This window comes from Tupaia chinensis, unplaced genomic scaffold (genome assembly GCF_000334495.1).
Source record: "Tupaia chinensis unplaced genomic scaffold, TupChi_1.0 Scaffold000244_1, whole genome shotgun sequence".
NCBI lineage: Eukaryota > Metazoa > Chordata > Mammalia > Scandentia > Tupaiidae > Tupaia > Tupaia belangeri.
Window position 1 is genome coordinate 421,810 of NW_006159722.1, and position 20,785 is coordinate 442,594.

General features: G+C 39.0%; 1 protein-coding gene across 1 annotated transcript in view; it reads left to right on the forward strand.

Annotated features, from left to right (window-relative positions):
- Window positions 1-6: 6 nt before the first annotated feature.
- Window positions 7-20,785, forward strand: part of ASCC3 (activating signal cointegrator 1 complex subunit 3) — a 402,674-nt gene continuing 381,895 nt past the window's right edge. The window contains 1 exon segment of the mRNA XM_006148783.2: window positions 7-234. The gene's annotated coding sequence lies outside the window, so the exon portion shown is untranslated.

A 20,785-nucleotide genomic window follows, 5' to 3' on the forward strand; every position in this document is an offset into this window, starting at 1 on the left:
CCGTGGGTCTCTCTGCTGCCAGGAGGTCCACCAGTGGTGTGCAGTGGCTGATCTCGACCCCCGCGAGCGTGGTGTGGGGTGCGGACGAGGCTGCGGTGTGCAGCTGCTTGCTGACATCCTCGGACCGGCCCTCCGCTTCCACGCGGCGTGGGAAGTGAAAATAAAACCGAAAGGGAGGGAGGCGCGAGGAAGGAGCAGAGGGAGTGATGGGAGGCGCATGAGCGGCTCGGAGAGGTGAGAGGCGAGGGAGCGCATGGTGGGAGGAGAAGGGGTGCCTCGGCGAGGGGAAGCGGGCTGGAGGTGGGGACTGCGGGGCTGGCGGCGCGACGGCAAGCCCCCGACCGATAGCAGTTCTGCCTCGGGCGAGCCCTGACCTGTCATCCCTGTGGGGCCTGAGGACGTGTCCTGGCTCCCCCCCCCCCCCCCGCCCCTCCTGCGGGCTTTTTTGTGTCCTGGCTCGCGAACTGATCGGTCTCACTTCTGGAGTTTGTGTGTGGTGGGGACAGGGCTGAAAAAAAAAATGAATCTGAGGCGCAAATTGTCCAGGTGTTAGGCCCAGCCGTGGCCAGATGGGATGACTTGTGATTTGTCTTTCCTGTGCTTGGGACATTTGTTTATGCTTTTTTTTTGGTGTCTGTTTCAAACCCGCGGTAACTTTGGTTTCTTAACGTAGATCTTGGGAGAGAAATTTTGCTCTTTATATTTCTTCCCCTGCCCAGAACAGTAAGTAGACTGGGTAGGGAGTTGATAGTTGACAGAAGGTGAATTACCTATCAGGGAGTCTGGAATGTCGTTTTGAAACAGGTAATGTGTGTGCGTATATTAGGGAGGTACTGTGGATAAGTGGGCAGCTATTTTAAGGAGGTTTATTTAAATCATTAATTAACTTATTCTTGGATCGCAGTATGCTCATGTATTGCTATTGTTTATTTTTTCTTTTTATGCTTTAAAAGAGCATATTTTAACTGCAGCAGAAAGTTTGAGTACTAATGTGCAATTCAAACTAGTAGTCATGTTTTTTTGTCATGTTTTTTGTCATCTTTCCTAATTAAGGTGAAATGAATAGGCAACATCTCCATCATCAGATTTTGTATTTCACAGATCAGAATCATTTTTTTCAAAATGTTCTCAAAAGTTAGAAAGCTTGTTACACTACTTTGAATTGTGCTGCAGCTCATGTTGTATCATTTAATGATGGTTGTATTACTAGTCGTACATGTCTAAAAAAGAGTTTTAGAGAAACCAGTTAGTGTAAGCTAAATAATTTTATTCATTTAAGTGAATCATTACAATTTGTCTTGGCTTTTTTTTCTTGATTTCCAGTTAACAGTTTTTTGGTTTTTTTTTTTTTTTGTCATCCATTTATGAGGACTTTACAAAGTTTGTAGAAAAATATTTAATTATTTTGGTGCAAAAATGTTGAAATCCGTAATTTTTTCATAATACTCATTTTCCATGAGTTTTTTTGAAGACTCATATTCTCCCATATGGAGGAGGAAGTATTTAATTTTTATTTAGGATGGGACCAGCAGTTAGCCTAATGGCTGTGTCGCTGGACTCCCATGTAGTCAACCTCGGTTCTAGGCCCAGATCTGGTTGCTTAAACCAACGCTGGACGCATGTGCGTGCATGCCAACAATTCGAGAGGAGAATGGAGAAGAAGAAATTGCAGCATGGCCATTCTCCCTGGGGAGTAATTTCTCACTTTCTGTCTCTCAGCCTCTCTCTGCCATTCTGACGAGCATACATGCCCTATAACAAAAATCCCCCCCTCCCCAAATAATTTTTATTTAGGGACCAGCAGATGGTGTAATGGTTACACATCACTGGACTCCCACATAGTCAACTGTGGTTTGAGTCCTGGACCTGGAGGCTTCACACTTGGCGTGTATGCATACGTGCCCAAAATCCTGAGGGGAGAATGGAAGACAAGGGATTGCCTTTTGGCTATCTCCACTGGGGGATGATTTCTTGCTTTCTCTCTCTCTCTCTCTCTCTGGCAAGTGCATGTGTCTATAGCAAACATTTCTCTTAGAGAAGGTATTTAATGTATATTTAACAACCATGAGAAGACAGGCACATGTCTGTCTCCTACATTACACTGTAAAGTTATTCATTGTAGTTAGGTCAGACAGTATAGCACTAATGCAACCAAACCCAGTGAGAAGGTCCCAGGTTTGTGCCCTAAAACCTACTTGTATACCTGGTGCCTACACCAGTGACCCAAGCTGGCTGGGTTTGGTTTGTACTCCTTGTTAGGAGTTCTTTCTTTCTCTGAAGAAATAAATAATAAACTTAAAAAAAAAGTTATTTCTTGTATCTTTTATCTAGCATGATATTAGCACATAGTAGATAGGTTCTGTGTAAATGTTAGTTTAACATATACCACCTCATTTTAAGTTGTTCTTCATTTTGTCTGTAGATGAGCAAGAGTGTGTGAGAAATCTGTTTTTTTTTTTTATTGTGTTCGCTATGATTATAGATTTTGAATATTTATATATGCATAATGAGATATTTTGGGAAATCTGAACATGTGCAAAAAAAGGGTGACATGTTGAAGCTGAAGGGAGTTATTAATATTTCTAACTTTAAGAGTTACTGTGGTTGGGACCAGCAGTTAACGTAATGGCTATGTCCCTAGACTCTCATGTAGTCGACTGAGGTTCGAGTCCCAGACCCGGTGGCTTAAACTCACACCGAGTGCATGTACGTGCATGACCAAGATCCCGAGAGGAGAATAGAGGAGAAGGGATTGCGGCTTGGCCATGCCCCCTGGAGGGTGATTTCTCGCTTTCTGTCTCTTAGTTTCCCTCTGTCTTTCTGGCGAGCACATGCTCCCTATAGCAAAAACCTCTCCAAAAAAAAGAGGAAAAAAAAAAGAGTTAATATGGTCTAACTAGTGTTTGAACATGCTATTTATTTATTTATTTATTTCCATTTGTTGTTGTTATTTTTTCAATTTCATCAGAAAGAGACAGACGGGGGGAGAGGGGTGAGAAAGCAAGCTGCCAGGTCCGGGACTTGAACCATGGTCGGCCATGTGAGAATCCATCGCCTTTAACCACCACACCACCTGCCAGCCCCAACTCATGTTTGAGCATTCTTTTTAATCAGACTTTTTAACCTGAAAAGGGCATTAGCAATTATTTTGTAATTTCTTTTCATTTTATTGATCAGAAAACCAACCAGCAGGTGGCGTGGTGATTGGGGTGCCAGACTCCCCACATGGCTGATCATAGTTCGAGTCCCAGACCTAGCGGCTTGCTTTCTCACTTTCCATTTCTCTCTTTCTCTGGTCATATTAAAAAATAACAGTAATAATAATGATAATATTAAATAAAATGAAATAATTCTTTTAAAACATTGATATTCAGAGAAGTTAGCTGATTTTCTACAATTACACAAAAACTGGGACCTGAACTCAGTTTTCTTAATTTTTATTTAACTTTGTATTACAGGTTAAGCATCTTTAATTTCAAAATGCTTCAAAATCCAAAACTTTTTGGGAACCAGCAGTTAGCGTAATGGCTATGTGGCTGGACTCCCATGTAGTCGACCGCGGTTCACGTCCTGGACCCGGTGGCTTAAAACTCACGCCAGGCGTGTGTGCGTGCGTGCCCAAGATCCCGAGAGGGGAATAGAGGAGAAGGGATTGCGGCGTGACCATCCCCCCTGGGGGGTGATTTCTCGCTTTCTGTCTCTATGTCTCTCTCTGTCTGTCTGGCGAGCGCACGCGCCCTACAGTGAAAATCTCTCCAAAAAAAAAAAAAAAAAATCCAAAACTTTTTGAGTTTTGCCATGACACCACAATGTAGAATTCTACACTGGACCTAATGCCAAAACACAAGTATACAACCTAATTTATTCAATATCGGAGACCTTCCTGACTCTCTTCATTTGCAATATATGTGTCTTTTTTGCCCATATCCAGATTTCTCAAGATATCTCATGTATATTCAAAATTGGAAAAAAATTCCCCAATCTGAAATGCTTCTGGTCCAAGCATTTTGGACAAGGGGTATTCAACATGTATAAGTTTATACCTAGTTTTGTAAGGACTAAACCAAAGATTGCCAAATGACTGACTCAGGAGTTCTGGGGAGAGGTTCCAGATGTGTATATTTTCAAGAGGCTCCTCAGTGATTTTACTATAATCAATTCATATTGTTGGAGAACTTTATAAATCTGTGTTCACGAGCCTCTTAATTTTGGATCTCTCTTTCATCAGACCTTCATCTGAACTTCAAAAGAAAAACTTATTTCAGTACTATAGAGTTGTCAGGGAAGCAGTTGTTAATATTTCCAACATTTCCAAAGACTTGCTTGTTCATTTTAAAGTAAGTAGATAACTAAGAGGTTAGTTGTGGGTTGCTAATAAACATGGCATATGAATTTGATAAGGGAAAACCCATATTCCATTGCAAGAGGGAACATTCTTGCATATTGGTGAGACATCTTGTATTTTTTAGAAAAATTACTTTTCTAAAAGTGAATAAAATGTCATTTAGGCTAGTCAAATAGAACAATATAAAAATCTTGAATTCTGTTTTTAAGCATGAATTAAGTGCACCTTCATCTTGATATAGAAAACATAAAATTCTATGTAAATGATTATCAAGAATAAATTAGTTTCAGGGTGATAGGTTACAAAAATAATTTCAGTACATATTTTCTAGGGTGCACACTTTTACTAAAATGAGACCCATTTTAGAATAGTACCTTCAGTACTAGGAAGTCTCACAAAATATTCTTAGCAGTTAAGTAGAAAAGGAAGCATGGGAAAAATAGCACCATCTGAACTCTGGGGATTGACGTTGTAAGGAGTAACCTAAAATTCACTTTTGGACAGTTTCACAGTCGAATGCCCTGCGTACACATCATTCAGCAATTATTTATTGAGTTCCTTTTAATAGGCCAAGAACCACACAAGGAACCAGACATACTTTACTTCTGCACTCGTGGGATTTATAGCAAAGATACTGGCTTTGGGAGACTGTATTGCAGTGTATTGACTTGAGGCCAGGTTTTGTCACTGATTCACCGAGTTTGGACATCAGTTTGGAAAAAAAATGAGTTACTCAGAAATTTAAAGAGTGACTGATGTAACTCCAACTCTTCAGAGCTATTGTTTATATTTATTAAAATCAGAACAGTAGAAGGACACAGCCAACATGCTAAATACAGTGGATATTTTACCACCTTTTTGTATAGTGCTTGACATATCAATAGTTGGCTTTAACCTTTTTCTTACAACTTTATTCAGTTATGGAGACACTTCACTTTTCATTTTTTCTTGGTCTTTTTGGCCACCTACTGTTCAAAATCTCCTCCTATTTCCTCCTATTTATTTTTGATGGTTTGTCCTCCTCCACTTCTTTTTTTTTTTTTTGTCTTTTCTTCTTGGTTTAAACACAAACCCATTGGTCATTTTCTCTCTCTTTCTTTCTTTCTTTTTTTTTTTATCCCCCATGGTATTGCTAGTTATTTTCGTTTTTTAAAAAAAATTGCTATAGGGTACAGGTGCTTGCAAGAGAAAGATGAAGAGACAGAGAGAGGGAGGGAGGAAGAAAGGAAGAAAGAACACCCCCCCCCCAACTGGGCCATAGCCAATCCTGAAATCTTTTCTTCTGATATCCATCCTGTCAGAATTTGTGGTTTGTACATATATCCACCCTGCATGTTTTTCAAGCTGCCAAGGCCAGGACTCTGGTGTGCCATGTGGGTTCTGGTTCCCTTAATTACTACACTAAAGGGCTGGCCTGATTTCTCTTATTTATATTCTGGGATCAGACCTCTCTCCTGAGTTTTATGGCAGGATATCCAATTCTTATTTCCCCTTTCTACATGAATGCCGTACACATATCTCAAACTCAGCATGAGATTAAACTCATGATAACTACCCCAAACCAATACAAAATGAAATAAAACCAACTTCTTTGCCTTAGCTCAGTGACAGCCTAATCTATTGGGTTATCGGAAACGTCATGACTCACTTTTGCATACCAATATAGAAAAATATGTCATGGCTTTTCTGACAACCCCGTGCATGTTAGACACAATGCCAAGTAGACTATGGTGGGTAAAATAAATCTAATGCTTGGCCTTGTGAATCTTACAGTCTTCTAGGTAAGAGAAGCAAATTAAACAAATTAACTCAGCATGAAATAAAAATACTGCTTAAAAAAGTGGTACTAGGGTTGGCCCTCTAGCCTGGTGGTTAGGGAGACAGCTCCCCCCATGATGGCTACCATAATGCAAATTCTGTCCCTGGCAGCTTGAGAAACATACTGAAAGAGTGGTCATGTGGACACTTCACTTTTCATTTTTTCTTGGTCTTTTTGGCCACCTACTGTTCAAAATCTCCTCCTATTTCCTCCTATTTATTTTTGATGGTTTGTCCTCCTCCACTTCTTTTTTTTTTTTTTGTCTTTTCTTCTTGGTTTAAACACAAACCCATTGGTCATTTTCTCTCTCTTTCTTTCTTTCTTTTTTTTTTTATCCCCCATGGTATTGCTAGTTATTTTCGTTTTTTAAAAAAAATTGCTATAGGGTACAGGTGCTTGCAAGAGAAAGATGAAGAGACAGAGAGAGGGAGGGAGGAAGAAAGGAAGAAAGAACACCCCCCCCCCAACTGGGGCATAGTCAATCCTGTAATCTTTTCTTCTGATATCCATCCTGTCAGAATTTGTGGTTTGTACATATATCCACCCTGCATGTTTTTCAAGCTGCCAAGGCCAGGACTCTGGTGTGCCATGTGGGTTCTGGTTCCCTTAATTACTACACTAAAGGGCTGGCCTGATTTCTCTTATTTATATTCTGGGATCAGACCTCTCTCCTGAGTTTTATGGCAGGATATCCAATTCTTATTTCCCCTTTCTACATGAATGCCGTACACATATCTCAAACTCAGCATGAGATTAAACTCATGATAACTACCCCAAACCAATACAAAATGAAATAAAACCAACTTCTTTGCCTTAGCTCAGTGACAGCCTAATCTATTGGGTTATCGGAAACGTCATGACTCACTTTTGCATACCAATATAGAAAAATATGTCATGGCTTTTCTGACAACCCCGTGCATGTTAGACACAATGCCAAGTAGACTATGGTGGGTAAAATAAATCTAATGCTTGGCCTTGTGAATCTTACAGTCTTCTAGGTAAGAGAAGCAAATTAAACAAATTAACTCAGCATGAAATAAAAATACTGCTTAAAAAAGTGGTACTAGGGTTGGCCCTCTAGCCTGGTGGTTAGGGAGACAGCTCCCCCCATGATGGCTACCATAATGCAAATTCTGTCCCTGGCAGCTTGAGAAACATACTGAAAAAGAAATCATGTGTGCCCCAGATCCTGACAAGATGAGAAATGGAGACGAGATTGTGGCATGACCAGACCTCTTTAGGGGTGACCCAGTAGTTAAGAAATAACTGGATAAATGAATGAAAGCTGTTGCTACATTCATCTGTTAGGATTTTCCTTGAGCTCACTCCTATCCTAGAATTTCCTAGCAACTATTAACTTTTCTTTTGCCCTTGTGTTTTTTTTTTTTTTTTTCGGCCTCATTAGAGTTGTAGAAAATGCATCCCCAAATATTATTTTTAGAATTAAGTTTCTATACACATAATTTTGAATTCTTTGGAAGAATGGCATCATAAGTTGCACAAAATCACATTATGTTAGTTTTCATGAAGTGTACAAAAGCATTTGCATAAAATTATTAGTTTGTCAGGTATCTCTTAAGACCGAAAAAATTAATCAAACTGCTTTCTATGAAAGTATGTTTGTGAGGTCTTGAACTAAAAATGACGTAAACATTAAAAAATAAATATATAGGAATCTAGACCTGTAAATTCTACTTTATTTGTTTGTAGCAGTGTTATCTTTATTCTTCATGTTTATCCATTAATTTATTATACATGCCTTTATTAAGAACCTTCTCTACAGTAGGCACTGCTTTAGGTGCTAGGGATACTGCAGGGAGCAGAGCACATATTCTATTGGATGAAGCCAACAGCAAACGCAAAATGTGTCAGCATGGGAAGTGCTGTGAACTAAAGTGGGTTGGGTGTAAGAGAACTATCAAGGACGGGGATGTTATTTTAGATGGGTGATTAAGGCTTGTGTGATAAGAACTGGAAGAAATAAGGGAGGTACTTTTTGGCATCTGAGGAAATGAGGCAAGAGTGTTCATGGAGAGGGTGCTACTTGGTATAGTTTTATCACTGGAAGAAAGGCCAGTATGTATATTCCATAGTGAGGAAGGAGGAGAGTTATAGAAAACAAATCAAGAAACAAAGCTAAGTTATTAAAGACTTTGAAGGTTACTCAGAGACATGGGAAACTTTGGAGGATTTTTAGTAGAGGTGAGCCACTAGGTTACTTAGGTTTAAAAGGGACACATTGACAGGCCGGTGCTGCAGCACAGTGGTTAAGTGTCAGGCATTGGGAGTTGGACCCCTCATAGCCCCCCATGGTTTAGGGCCTGGCCCAGGTGACTTGAAAAACATTGGGCATGTGTGTGTGCATTCCCAAAATCCTGACAAAACAGAGAAATGGGAGAAAAGGGTTGTGGTATGACCATACCTTGTTGGGGGAGCAGGGTGCTTTCTCTCTCCGGCATCATTCTTGTTTATGTGTGGAAGCTATTGGGTCATTAGGAAAGTCATGACATGTTTTTGTATGCAAAAATGCATCATGACTTTCCAGATGACCTAGTAGATGTTTCTGATAAAGGGTGAAAACAAGAGGGACCAGTAGATGGTATAATAGTTACATCGCTGGACTCCCACATAACTGGCCCCAATTTGAGTCCCAGAACTGGCAGCTTCAAATTCGTACTGGGCTGTGTGCATGCATGCCCCAAATCCCAAGAGGAGAAGGGATTGCAGCATGGTTATCCCCCTGGAGAGTGATACCTCGTTTTCTGTCTTTCTGTCTCCATCTCTCCAGTGAGTGCACATGCCCTATAGCAATAATCTCTCTCTTAAAAAAAAGAATGAAGACTACAGATAGGAGCCTCTAAAACACATGATGTTTCTCTACATTCTCAAAGAGAATACTCTGACTGGGCTCCCCCTCCCACCAACCTGACCTATTTATAGGTGCCAGCTGTCTGCTCTACAGTTCATTTTAATTCTGACACTATTCCTGGATTTAGCATTAGCTCCCACAAGACTGCCCCCATGTCAGATATTAGTTGCAAGTATGGGACTTCCAGGCTTTCTGATCCCTTGCTTACATTTTATATTTTACTAGAATGGCTCACAGAATGCAGGGAAACACTTTATATTTACTGGTTTGGTACAAAAGATGTATATGAACAGATGAGGAGGTATATAGGGCAAGTTCTAGAAGGGTCCTGACTTCACGAGTCTTTCTCCTCGTAGAGCTGGGATGAAAATAAGAGACAAGATGGAGTCACTATAGTCAAATCTTTAATAGAAATCACTCACTGCTCTCACTAGAAATCGATGATTAGCTTTCATTGTTTGCACAAGCACAGAATTGCTTACAGTTAGAATAGTTTTTGTCCTACTCGAGAAGTCAACATGGCCTGTTGAGCTCACTTCCTTATCAATATTATATTCCAAGGAAGAAATATGAGTGTCTGTTATGCTTGAGAAAAGTCAGAACAAGACAGGAACAATATATGTGGAAAGTACCAAAAGAGAACAAAGAGCAGGCCTCATAGTTCCATTGCAAGATAAAATATTAACTACCCAAATCCCTGATGAAGGGGAGTATAGGCTATCAACATAATTATCTCTTATGTTAAGACAAACCTTGTACTTCCTTGAAGAAGCATGTATAATCACAACCTCTGCCTCTGTTTTGGGGGATATTTGCTTGAGTCCCCCTTTCATGTTGCTGGAAGCTTTGCCTCTATCCTAATAAACTTTGCCTACTATCCTCTCCATTTGTCTATGTTTCGAATTCTTTGTGAGCATTGGACAAGAACCAACGCATGTATAGGATCTGAAACCCAGCACTCCCACATCATTATGATTAAACTGAGGTAGAAAACAGGAGGTTTATATTTTATTTTATTTTATTTTGAGAGGTTTTTGCTATAGGTCGTGTGTGCTCGCCAGAAAGACAGAGAGAGGCAGAGAGACAGAAAGCGAGAAATCACCCCCAATGGGGGATGGCCATGCCATAATCCCTTCTCCTCCATTCTCCTCTCGGGATCGCAGCACGGCATGCACATGTGCCCGGCATGAGTTTAAGGTACCGGATCTGGGACTCAAACCGTGGTCGACTGGATGGGAGTCCAGCGATATAGCCATTACACCTGCTGGTCCCAGGACACAGTTTTTTAATGATAGATCAATTTCAGCATTTTAAAGTTTGAACTTGCTTATTAGCCAAGTGGAAATGTAAAGGAGGCAGTAGGTAAGAAAATCTGGAGTACAGGTGACATGTACAGGATGGAGATAGGAATTTGGAAAGACCATATAAATGATGCTAAAAGCTGAGAGGCTGGATGATGATGCAGGATAATGGAAGGCCAGTATGGATATTCCATAGTGCACAAGGAAGAGAGTGTATTATACAGAGCAAATTCGGAGACCTCTCCAAAGTAGGGAGAAGTCCTGAATGGGTTGCCTGAAAGAGGAGCTGAGGTAAGGATTTTTATCTAGCAGTCTTACCAGTGGGCTGGCTCTTGGATAAGGAAGTGGGCTTTAGAATACAGTTACATGGTAGTTTGGGTGATTTATCACACCATTCTGTGCTGAATCAGCAGACTGTGTAGATCTGTACTTCTTGTTAGAATGTAGTTAGTAAGGAGACATTGTTGCCTTTAGCTATAGTTGTTTTGAGTCCTAATGTAGCCAGCTTTTTGTTTGTGGAAATTTAGCCATTGTGACTCCATCTTGGGTCTTAAACCCTAGCTATATGTCCCAAGTCTATCTCTTACCTCAGTGAGATCACCTGGAAAGTGAGTGTAGATAGAAAAGCCTGAGCTCTGAGTTTGGGGAGCGGGAGGGACCAGAGAAGGATAAGAGTGGAAAGTGCCAATAATGTAGGAAAACAAAACAAAACGAAACAAGAGATACTGGTATCCATGATGTCAAGTGAAACAACTATATCCAGAAGAACTGGTTCAAAAACTCCTGACAAGTCAAAGAGGCACAAAGAAGTAACATTGAATTTAGTAATGACCTTACTAAACTCTTCTGGCAAAAGAGTGAAGGTAAGAGCCTGACTGGAATGTACTTTTTACTGTAGATAGGGAGAAGTAAGGTGCCAATTGAATGGTGTGGTGAGGTCAGCAGAGGTTATTTTTTAAAAAATTGTTTTTTAAAGCATTTATTTCTTTCATATGAGAGGAGGAAGAAAGAAGGGATGGGTATCCCTAACTGGGTCTCTCCACACCTCAATGTTTACCACCCAGCCTCCCAATTAGCCAGAAGCATGGGTGCACCCCACTTGGCATGGTCAGGTATACTAGAATCTGAACCAGGGTCCCCCGTATGGCTTCAGTATTGCGCAGCATTGCTCTACTGACTATGCCACAGTGGCTGGGGTTGCACAGGTTTTTAGATATGCGAGCCACTACAGCATTTTTAGGCTTTAGAAATGATGCAGTGGAGGAGAAAATGTTACTCTTAAGAAGAAAGGAAACAGTTTAAATTCAGCAACTCTATCATTCTATTCCCAGGACATAAATGAATTAATGACTGGATAAAACTATAATCAGATATAGTTACTACTATTTTTAAATCAGTGCTGGATAAAAAGTGGAATTAAGAACAGTTTGGTTCATACCTGCTTTTTCAGATGGTTTTAAGAATTGACTAAGTAATAGTTTTTCTTGGTTAGAGTACCATCTTTAGGCTTACTCTTTGGTGTTTCCTGAGGCTTTGCATTTGCCTTCCAAAGGTCTGTTGGGTGTGACACTACTACAAACAACTTGTCTAATCTTAACTTTGCCTTTTTTTTTTCTATTTAAGCTTTTTGTTTGTTTGTTTGTTTGTTTTTTTTTGCTATAGGGTGCGTGAGCTCGCCAGACAGACAGAGAGAAACAGAGAGATGGAAAGCGAGAAATCACCCCCCGGGGGGAATGGCCTCGCCACAATCCCTTCTCCTCCATTCTCCTCTCGGGATTTTGGGCACGCACGCACACGCACCCAGCATGAGTTTTAAACCACCGGGTCCAGGACACGAACTGCAGTCAACTACATGGGAGTCCAGTGACATAGCCATTACACTAACTGCTGGTCCCCCATTTAAGCTTTTTTAAAAAGATTCATTTATTTTTTTATTTATTATCATTCTTTGATTTTTACCAGAGTGGGACAGACAGAGAGAAAGGGAGAGTGAGAAAGCAAGCCACCAGGTCCAGGACTTGAACCATAGTTGACCATGTGGGAGTCCAGTGCCACAACCACCATGCCACCTGCTGGCCTCATTTAAACTTTTATAAAGTTGGTACCAATTTTAAAAATCTGGAGACCCTTTATGTATTGTTATCCTATACTTAAGAAGACGTACTATTTGTCAGTAGAGTGAAAGAAGCTAGATTTTTTTTAAAAATTAATTTCTTTCCTTTATGAGAGAGAGTTCATACATGTGTGTGTACCCCAGCAGGGTTTTGATATTGTGATCTACTCCATCCTTCAGGCAGCCCCGGATCATGGGCACACACAGCTGCCAAATGTACTAAGGAGGTCTCTGGATATGAACCTGAACAGAAAGATTTTTAAATATTCAGAGTAGGGTTGCCAAATGAAATTTAGTATATTGAGTTATATTTGAAATGTATATGCACAATAAATAATTTTATTGTATATGCATGTCCTATGCAAATATGTCCAATACAGGTATGTCCCAAATGTTGTGTGGGACATATTTATAGAAAAAATGATTTTTTTAACCTGAAATTCAAATTTAACTCTGCATCTTTGTATTTATTGACTAAATCTGGCAATTGTAGTTTAGAGGAAAAGTCTTATGACTCATATTCTGAAAGTATAAATGAAAAGGTATGGTTTCAGAGTTTGAGTCTCATGAAAATGTAATCTTGAAGGTATAGTTAGAGGTAGCTCTGTTGATCAGGAAAGGAAAGTAGCTCAGGAAACTGATGTTGCTATACCTTGTATTTTAAAATGGTATGAGCTGAGCATGGAAAGAAGAGTACAGAAACCAAGGACAGACAAAACAAATGAGGATTTTTAAGATGTGGAGTATATGTTTTGAAGAAACATTCAGTTTAACAGAAACAATTTCTAAGCTATATTCATTGGTATATTCCTTGAAGTAAGTACTAGAGTGTTAAAAAAAAAAAAAAAGACTTATTTAACTACTTAATTTGCTTTCTTCTTTATACAAGGAGGATGTAGAGTGAATTCTGGATTGGAAGTGGCAGAATCATTTTGGGTAAAATGGAATCAAAGCACATTACAGGGAGGAATAATAAAAGAGCACCCAGATACTCAGTTCAGATGTTTAGTGTCTCATAAGCCTGAAAATTTTCAAAGTGACTTTAGAACCTGCAAGTTACCATACATTCAGTTTGATGCTTTCACAACCATTATTTTTGTTATGAGCCTCTGTATTTACCTACAACTTAATTATGGAGTATATTAAGACTATGAAAGAGTTAGAAAATTATGTGTTGAACAGCAATATACTCCTCTTGTAGATTTAACAAGTATTGATTTTGCCTTATTTGCATCAGAACTTTGACTTTTAAAAAATATATAGTTAATTTTTGTTTCTTCTCTCCCTTTCTCCTCAATCTGCTACTTTGAAGCTAGTATGTATGATTGCCATACATGTCTACATATTTTTATGTGACAAGTTATAAAGCAAGGCATGATAAGGGAGATTAATGGAGAGAAATGGAACTGATGAGCTTTGTGAAGAGAAGACTTAAGAGTAAGCTGCCAGATGTCTTTATTTTTAAGTTACTAATTGCTAACTAATATTGGTTAGCAAATCTAATATCAGTTACATTTACTGATATTAAATAGTACAGATAATTTTTAAAAATTTTTAAAAAGTATTTTTAAGCAACATTTTGAATTTAATTATTCAGCATTTTTTCTTCTATGCTCTATGGATATTTTTAGAAACATTCAGAAACATTGTTTAACCTATACATGTCATTTTTATTAAAATGTCATCAAATATGACTTCTCTAAATCTTATTAATTAGCAAACTTTTGAAAAATAACATTAATATTTAAAAATTAGCTAAAGCTCCATGCTATAGTTTTTAAAACATCAAAGAGTGAATTTAAAAAATAATGTCCTAGGGGCTGGCAGGTGATGTGGTGGTTAAAGGCATTGGACTCCCACAAGGCCGACCATGGTTCAAGTCCCAGACTTGGTGGTTTGCTTTCTCACTTTTCCTCTTTCTCGCTCTCTCTCTCTTTCTTTGTCCCTCTCTGGTCAAACTAAAATAAGTAAATAAATAAAGTTAAATAAAATAATTATTTTAAAAAATAATATCTTAATGTTTGTATATGCTTTTGGAAGCATAATATTTCTTTCAATAATTACACTTTTAAAAGACAGGGATTGTCATTCATCCATGAATGGCAGAGTCTGTTTTTGTTCTCAGTTGTATTATTTATAATTTGTTGGCAGGAAAAATAGCTTAGAAGTTGTAATCTAAGAAAGAATAAGTAACATGGGCCTGACCCTTTCAGATACCCTTTAGTTTAGAAAACTGAGTAACACAAGATGGAGTGTGATAGGAAGTGAGATGAGCTCAGAACTGGGTGCGAAGAAAACATCTTTGTGGACTGTATTTGTTAGGGCACATTTCTGAGTGACCCAACATAGAGGTAGAGGGTGTCCTGCATTTCTTAACCATGGACACTATGATTTTTTTTAAAAGTTTGTTTATTTTATTCATGATAAAGTATGTGTTCATGCCTGAAGGAGCGAGAGACAGAGAGAGAAAAGCACCCTCATAGGGTCTGGTCGTACTACAATTGATTTCCCCCACGCTTACAGCTCATCAGGATCTTGGGCATGTGTGCCTGGTGAGTTGCAGGTCTACTAGGTCATGTCCCAAACCTGCTATCAGCTCTGTGGCTTCCAGCTCTGCAGTTTGATAGGCTGCTGATTACATGAATTATCTTAAGTCTTCCTAGTTGAACATCTTTTCTATTCATCTCAACTTCAAGTCCAGCATTAATCACTCATTATTTAGCCTTCCATGTTCTCCTATCATTGTCCCTGCATTATAAAACTTTACCTTCGGTTATACGAAACTTTGTTCCTATGCCAGGTTGTTGCCTGTTTAAATTTGTGGTTTCTAGCATTCATTACTGCCTAAAAAGTCCTTTTGTGGTTTGTCGATTAGTTTCTTCTTTTTTTTAATCTAATTTTTTTATTTTAAATGTTGTAAAATCCATGAAAGATAGCACATGCACACAGATAAGAGATGGAAAGAGAAAGATGTACCCCTCAATAGGGTCTGGTAACATTACTATCTCCTTCCCCTTGGCCTTCAGGTCTTCAGGATCCTGAGCATGCAAGTGCATACCTAGTGTTTCAGGTCAGTCGGGGCCAGGGGTCCTGACTGTGGTTGGCCATCTGACTTCCAGCACTGTAGTCCAACTGAACCACAGAGGGCAGGGCCCGGTTTTCTCTTATTGTTAGTGGCAAGGATAAATTTTTGCCTCTCTATTAAAAAAAATCTTATTTAATCACCTTTTGAACAATTTCAGCATATCTTGAAGAACGCAGGAGTCATTTTTAGTGAAACTCCTTTCCCCGTGTTATTACCCCACTCACTCTCAGCTTAACCATGTTACAAACTTGCCTGTTCTTGCACTTGTCTTTGTCTCTGTGTGCCCTCTTCTTTCCATCTCTTTCTAGACCTACACTTTTGTTTCATTGTCTCCTATGTTCTCAAGAGTTTTACTTCGTTATTCAACCTTTGCCCCCTCACTGCTGGCTTCCCACTGATTATACTGGTTTGTTGGAAAACTCATGGCTTATTTTTTTTCTGTTTTTCCATGCAAAAATGTGTCATGACGTTTCTGACAATGCAATAGAATGAGATTCATCAGAAAGTTCATGAACATGGGTATTAAGAAAAAAACTATACATGAACATAAAAATATTTTACAGCAAAATAAATTCATACTTTAATTCTATTTTTCTACAAATTTTTCTAGACCCATATATTTTCAGAAGCTTGTAACCCCATTATTTCACTGTCCCTTGATTTTTCTTCTCAGCCATGATCCTTGAATGGTCAACATGTACCTATTTTCCCATTTCCTCCTTTTCCTTGTGTCCATCAACTCATTAATATTTGCCTTCTCCCACCATTCATTTGAAACAAATGTACTTAGGCCAAAGTCATGTAGGACCTGAGAGTGGGCAAGTGCAGTGGATTCTGTAACATAGTATTTAAAACTTGGCTATTCTTATGTGACACCGCTTCTTCAGCCCTTGGCTGTCTAATCTCAATAAGCTTTTAGAAGTAGAGTCCATGAATGGATTTCAGAACAATTATGCAGCCTTTGAAATGAAGTACAAAATGTTATTTGTATGTGTCTATGTCTATTTTCTTAGGAGGAGGGTTCACAGGTTTATGTATATTTGACTTACAAGAATATTATGTTTGTCCATAGTTTGACCACAGTGAATTGATAATATGAGATTCTGTATTTACACCGCACTTCTTATAGGAGAGTCAAAACTGATGGCTCATAATCTGAACATTTAAAAACAGAATTGATCTCTTTTTTTCTTCCCATATGCCTTCAATACATATAGTTTGCACTATTAAGCCTTTCATAAGCCAGAAGTTTGAGTGGCCTGCTCTTTTCCCTTTAATTTTCATATCCTATTCTAAATTGATTCTGTTTCCAAATATATGTATCCTATTCTGTTTTTTTTTTTTCCTGCCTTAGTTCTACCTTCTTTATCTCTCACCTAGTTTATTGAAAGAAATCTCCAGCTGGTTGCTTATCTCCATTTTGACACCACCTTTGAACTGTTCACCAGACATAAATTTGAATAATTTTTCTATAATATGTTAAATTTTTTTCAACAACTGATTATCAGAGTGAAAAGTGCTAAATTTGAGACATATTTTTTGAGTCTGTTTTCATCTCTAAAGTCTTATTCTATGAGTTTTCAAATCCATATTTAATCAGAAATTTTTGGGTTATTTTGCAAGATTTTTGCTATAGGCCACGTGTGCTTGCCACAGAGACTGAGACAGAGAGACAGGAAGCGAGAAATCAGGCCCCAGAGCGTATGGCTATGCCCCAGTTCGTTCTCCATCCTCCTCTCAGGATCTTGGGCATGTTTGCACACATACCCAGCCTGAGTTTTGAGCCTGGAACGTGAATCATTGTCAATTATGTGGGAGTCCAGCATCTTAACTACTACATTACCTGCTGACCCCATTTTATAAGGATTTTTTTAAAGCAGTAACTTTTTTAGTTTTCTCCTCATACTTTACCACTTGGAATAACCTTTTTTTTTTTTTTTTTTTTTTTTTTTTTTTTTTTTTTTTTTTTTTTCCTTCTTCACCAGGCAAACTTATTCAGGTCCATTTAATCTCAGCCCTAGGATCACATAGCCTAGTGGTTAAGAAAGCTGGCCAACTACAGTTTGAATCCCAGCCTCCACAGTTGAATCCCAGTCCCAGTGGCTAGAAAAATACTCTGGGTGTGTGTGCATGCATGCCCCATATCCTGACAGGGTGGTGAAAGGGAGGAGAAGTGATCATGGCAAGACTTCATCCAATTGGAAGGTACTACCTCACCCCTCCCCTCTGGTGAGTGCATGCACCCTATGGCAGTTAGAAAAATAGTCTCAGACAAGCTCAGTTTTCTTCTTTCTTATCACTGTCCTACCCCCTTAAATGCCCCTCCCTTCTTCCTATAGTTTTATTTACGTAATTACTGCAACTGTTTTTCTTTCTTTCCAACTGTACCACACATCCATCATTGAGGGCAAGTACAATCACATCAATTTCTTTTCTTTTTTAAATCTCTACAGCTTCATAAAGTGTTTACTATATGGTGGATGACCAATAAATATTTGATGATTAAAGGATTAACCAGAGATTTAAGATTTGTTTTCTCAATTTGGTCTTTCTCCCTTTTAGATACACTTAAATTTTGGTGATCTTCCTACTAGTACAAATACATTGTATTTTGAAGAACAGTGTTCTGTAAACCTTATTTATACCTACTATCAGATAAGGAGCTGGTGAGTGTTGTGATAGGATGCTTGGTTTTTGGGCCCAGATCTCTAATATTGCAGACCTATCCCAAGATGCAAATAAAGTCACAACTGCAAGAAAAGTATGAAAAAGAAGATAGTAATAGAATAGTATACACAGGAGACATTTAGATGGGCAGGTTGCTAGGTGACAGTTGCATTGAAACAGATTAGGTATTACATTTGTTGTGGGGTCTTGTTATGAATATTTAGCAGGGGAAGTCTGTTACTGTAGCAGACTCTTTTGTTTGTTTTTGTCATCTTTTGTTCAGGGAAGGAGAACTTTATTTCATTTGGGAAAAAGTCTGTGCGTGCCAAGTGTGGCCTTTGAAGGTATGAGCATGCACATAGGAATGATTTTGCACATAACAGTCTAGTGCTGCCAGTGGAAAGTGAAATATTGGTCATGCACTTGGGAGGATGCCTGAGTGCACGCATGTAGTTGTGGGAGGGGAAAGTAGTTACATCATCCAGGTCCTTTAGTGACAGTTTAAGCAATAAAAGTTGAATAAGTCATCTTCTCTTGACACCAGGGAGTCTAGCTGCCACCTCTGACAACCATGAGTATCTGCTACCCTTTTTTTTTGGTATCTTGAAACTTCCTGCTCATATCTGTCTGACTGCCTATAACATAACAGTGTCTAGCACAGATCCTGGTAGATGGGAGAAACTAAAATATTTGTGAATAAATGATTTGTAGGTGACCATGAGGTAATGATCTCTCAAAAACTTTTTATAGTGCTAGGCATTCATCCTGGAGAAGTGCTGAGACCTGCAAGGCAAAGAGGAGATGGGACCCTTGAATGAGAGCAGTGATGGATTTAGAAAGAACAGACAGGCAAATAAAGAAAAGCGGGGATATGGTGGACCTGGTGTCTCTGATGGAGATCACTGCGGATCTGAGCCATTCCCAGATTTATTCTTTTGTAGGGCAATGGTGAAAAGAGTAGCATAAGGTAAAGGCAGGTGTTTTCTATTGTCGATTGCAGCTGTGGAGCATCTTGCATCTTTTGTTCTAAGTAATACCCACATAGCCTTCGCTGACTGAAACAAGTTTCCTTTAACCTCTGTCTGCTGTGCAGCATTTGTCCAAGCAAGCAAGTCTGTGCTCTGCTCATCTTTAAAGGTCATCACCGTTCAGCTCAGATTCAGCTGGCCATTCCCTACAGGGGAGAAAACAAATCTAAATTAATTAATAAAATAATACGAGCCTGTTTAATTCTTTTTTTTTCTTTTTTTTAAGAGAGGTTTTTTGCTACAGGGCACATGTGCTCCCCAGAAGGACAGAGACAAAGTGACAGAAAGCTAGAAATCACACCCCCCCCCCCCACAGCATGCCACCCCCCCCCCCCCCCCCCCGATGATGGCCACACCACAATCCCTTCTCCATTTTCCTCTGAGGATCTTGGGTACACACACACACACACCCGGCATGAGTTTAAGCCACCGGGTCCAGGACTCGAACCATGGTAAACTACATGGGAGTCCAGCAACACAGTCATTATGCTAACTGCTGGTCCCTCATTCTATTCACAAGTATAACTCATTATTTTGATGAGATTTCAGGAAACTTTTAAGTTAACTGCAGTGTATAACAATATGACCTCATATGTAGACCCTACTGTTAGACCTCTTTTTAGAGATTTAGTATAAGTACGATCATCCCTTTTTATCTTCAAGATCTGCATCCACAGATTCTACCAACCATAGAACAAACTATTAAAAAATCTGTCATATGTGTACTGATCACATATAGATAATACATTATAACAACTGTTTACATTGTATTCAGTATTGCAAGTAGTCTAGAGATGACTTAAAATATTGGGAAGGATGTGCATAGGTTATATGCAAAAGACATGCCATTTTATGTAAGGAACTTGAGCATTTGTGGATTCTGATATTTGCAGCGGTCCTGGAATCAATTTCCTGTGGATACCAAGGGATAACTGTATTATCTTCTTCTGTTAGTATTTGCTTAGGTTTATGAATTGATTAAAACAAATCAATGAAGTCTTTCTACTTTTTTTTTTTTTTTTTTGTTTTGCTATGGATACCCCATACACACTCGCTAGAGTGAGAGTTGGGTCTGTGGAGTGAGAAATCATCCCCCAGGAGGTTTGACCATGCTGCAATCCCTTCTCCTCCATTTTCCTCTTGGGATTTTGGGCATGCACACACATATACCCAGTGTGTTTTTCAAGCCACTGAGTCTAGGACTTATACCATAAAGTTGACCATGTAGGACTCAACTACCTTATTCAGCACACCCCTGATGCCTCTTCCTATTTTTTAAAAAAGACAAGAAGAGGATATTCGGAATGAGAAAAAGTAAGATGTCAAAGCTACAGAAGTAGTGATCCTAAGTACTCCATTTATTCCTAAGACCATGCCTGAGGCAGAATATTCCATAATATTGTATGTCTCTTATTCTGATGCATCATTTTCAAAGCATTAACTTGTGTGGCAAAAGGTAAGTTCTGTGGGAGAATATGTTCAGTTTAGTGTCAGGACCTTTCTTTATGGATTTATGCTTCAGTCCTAGTGAACAGAATGCATCTTTGTAGCCTTTCAA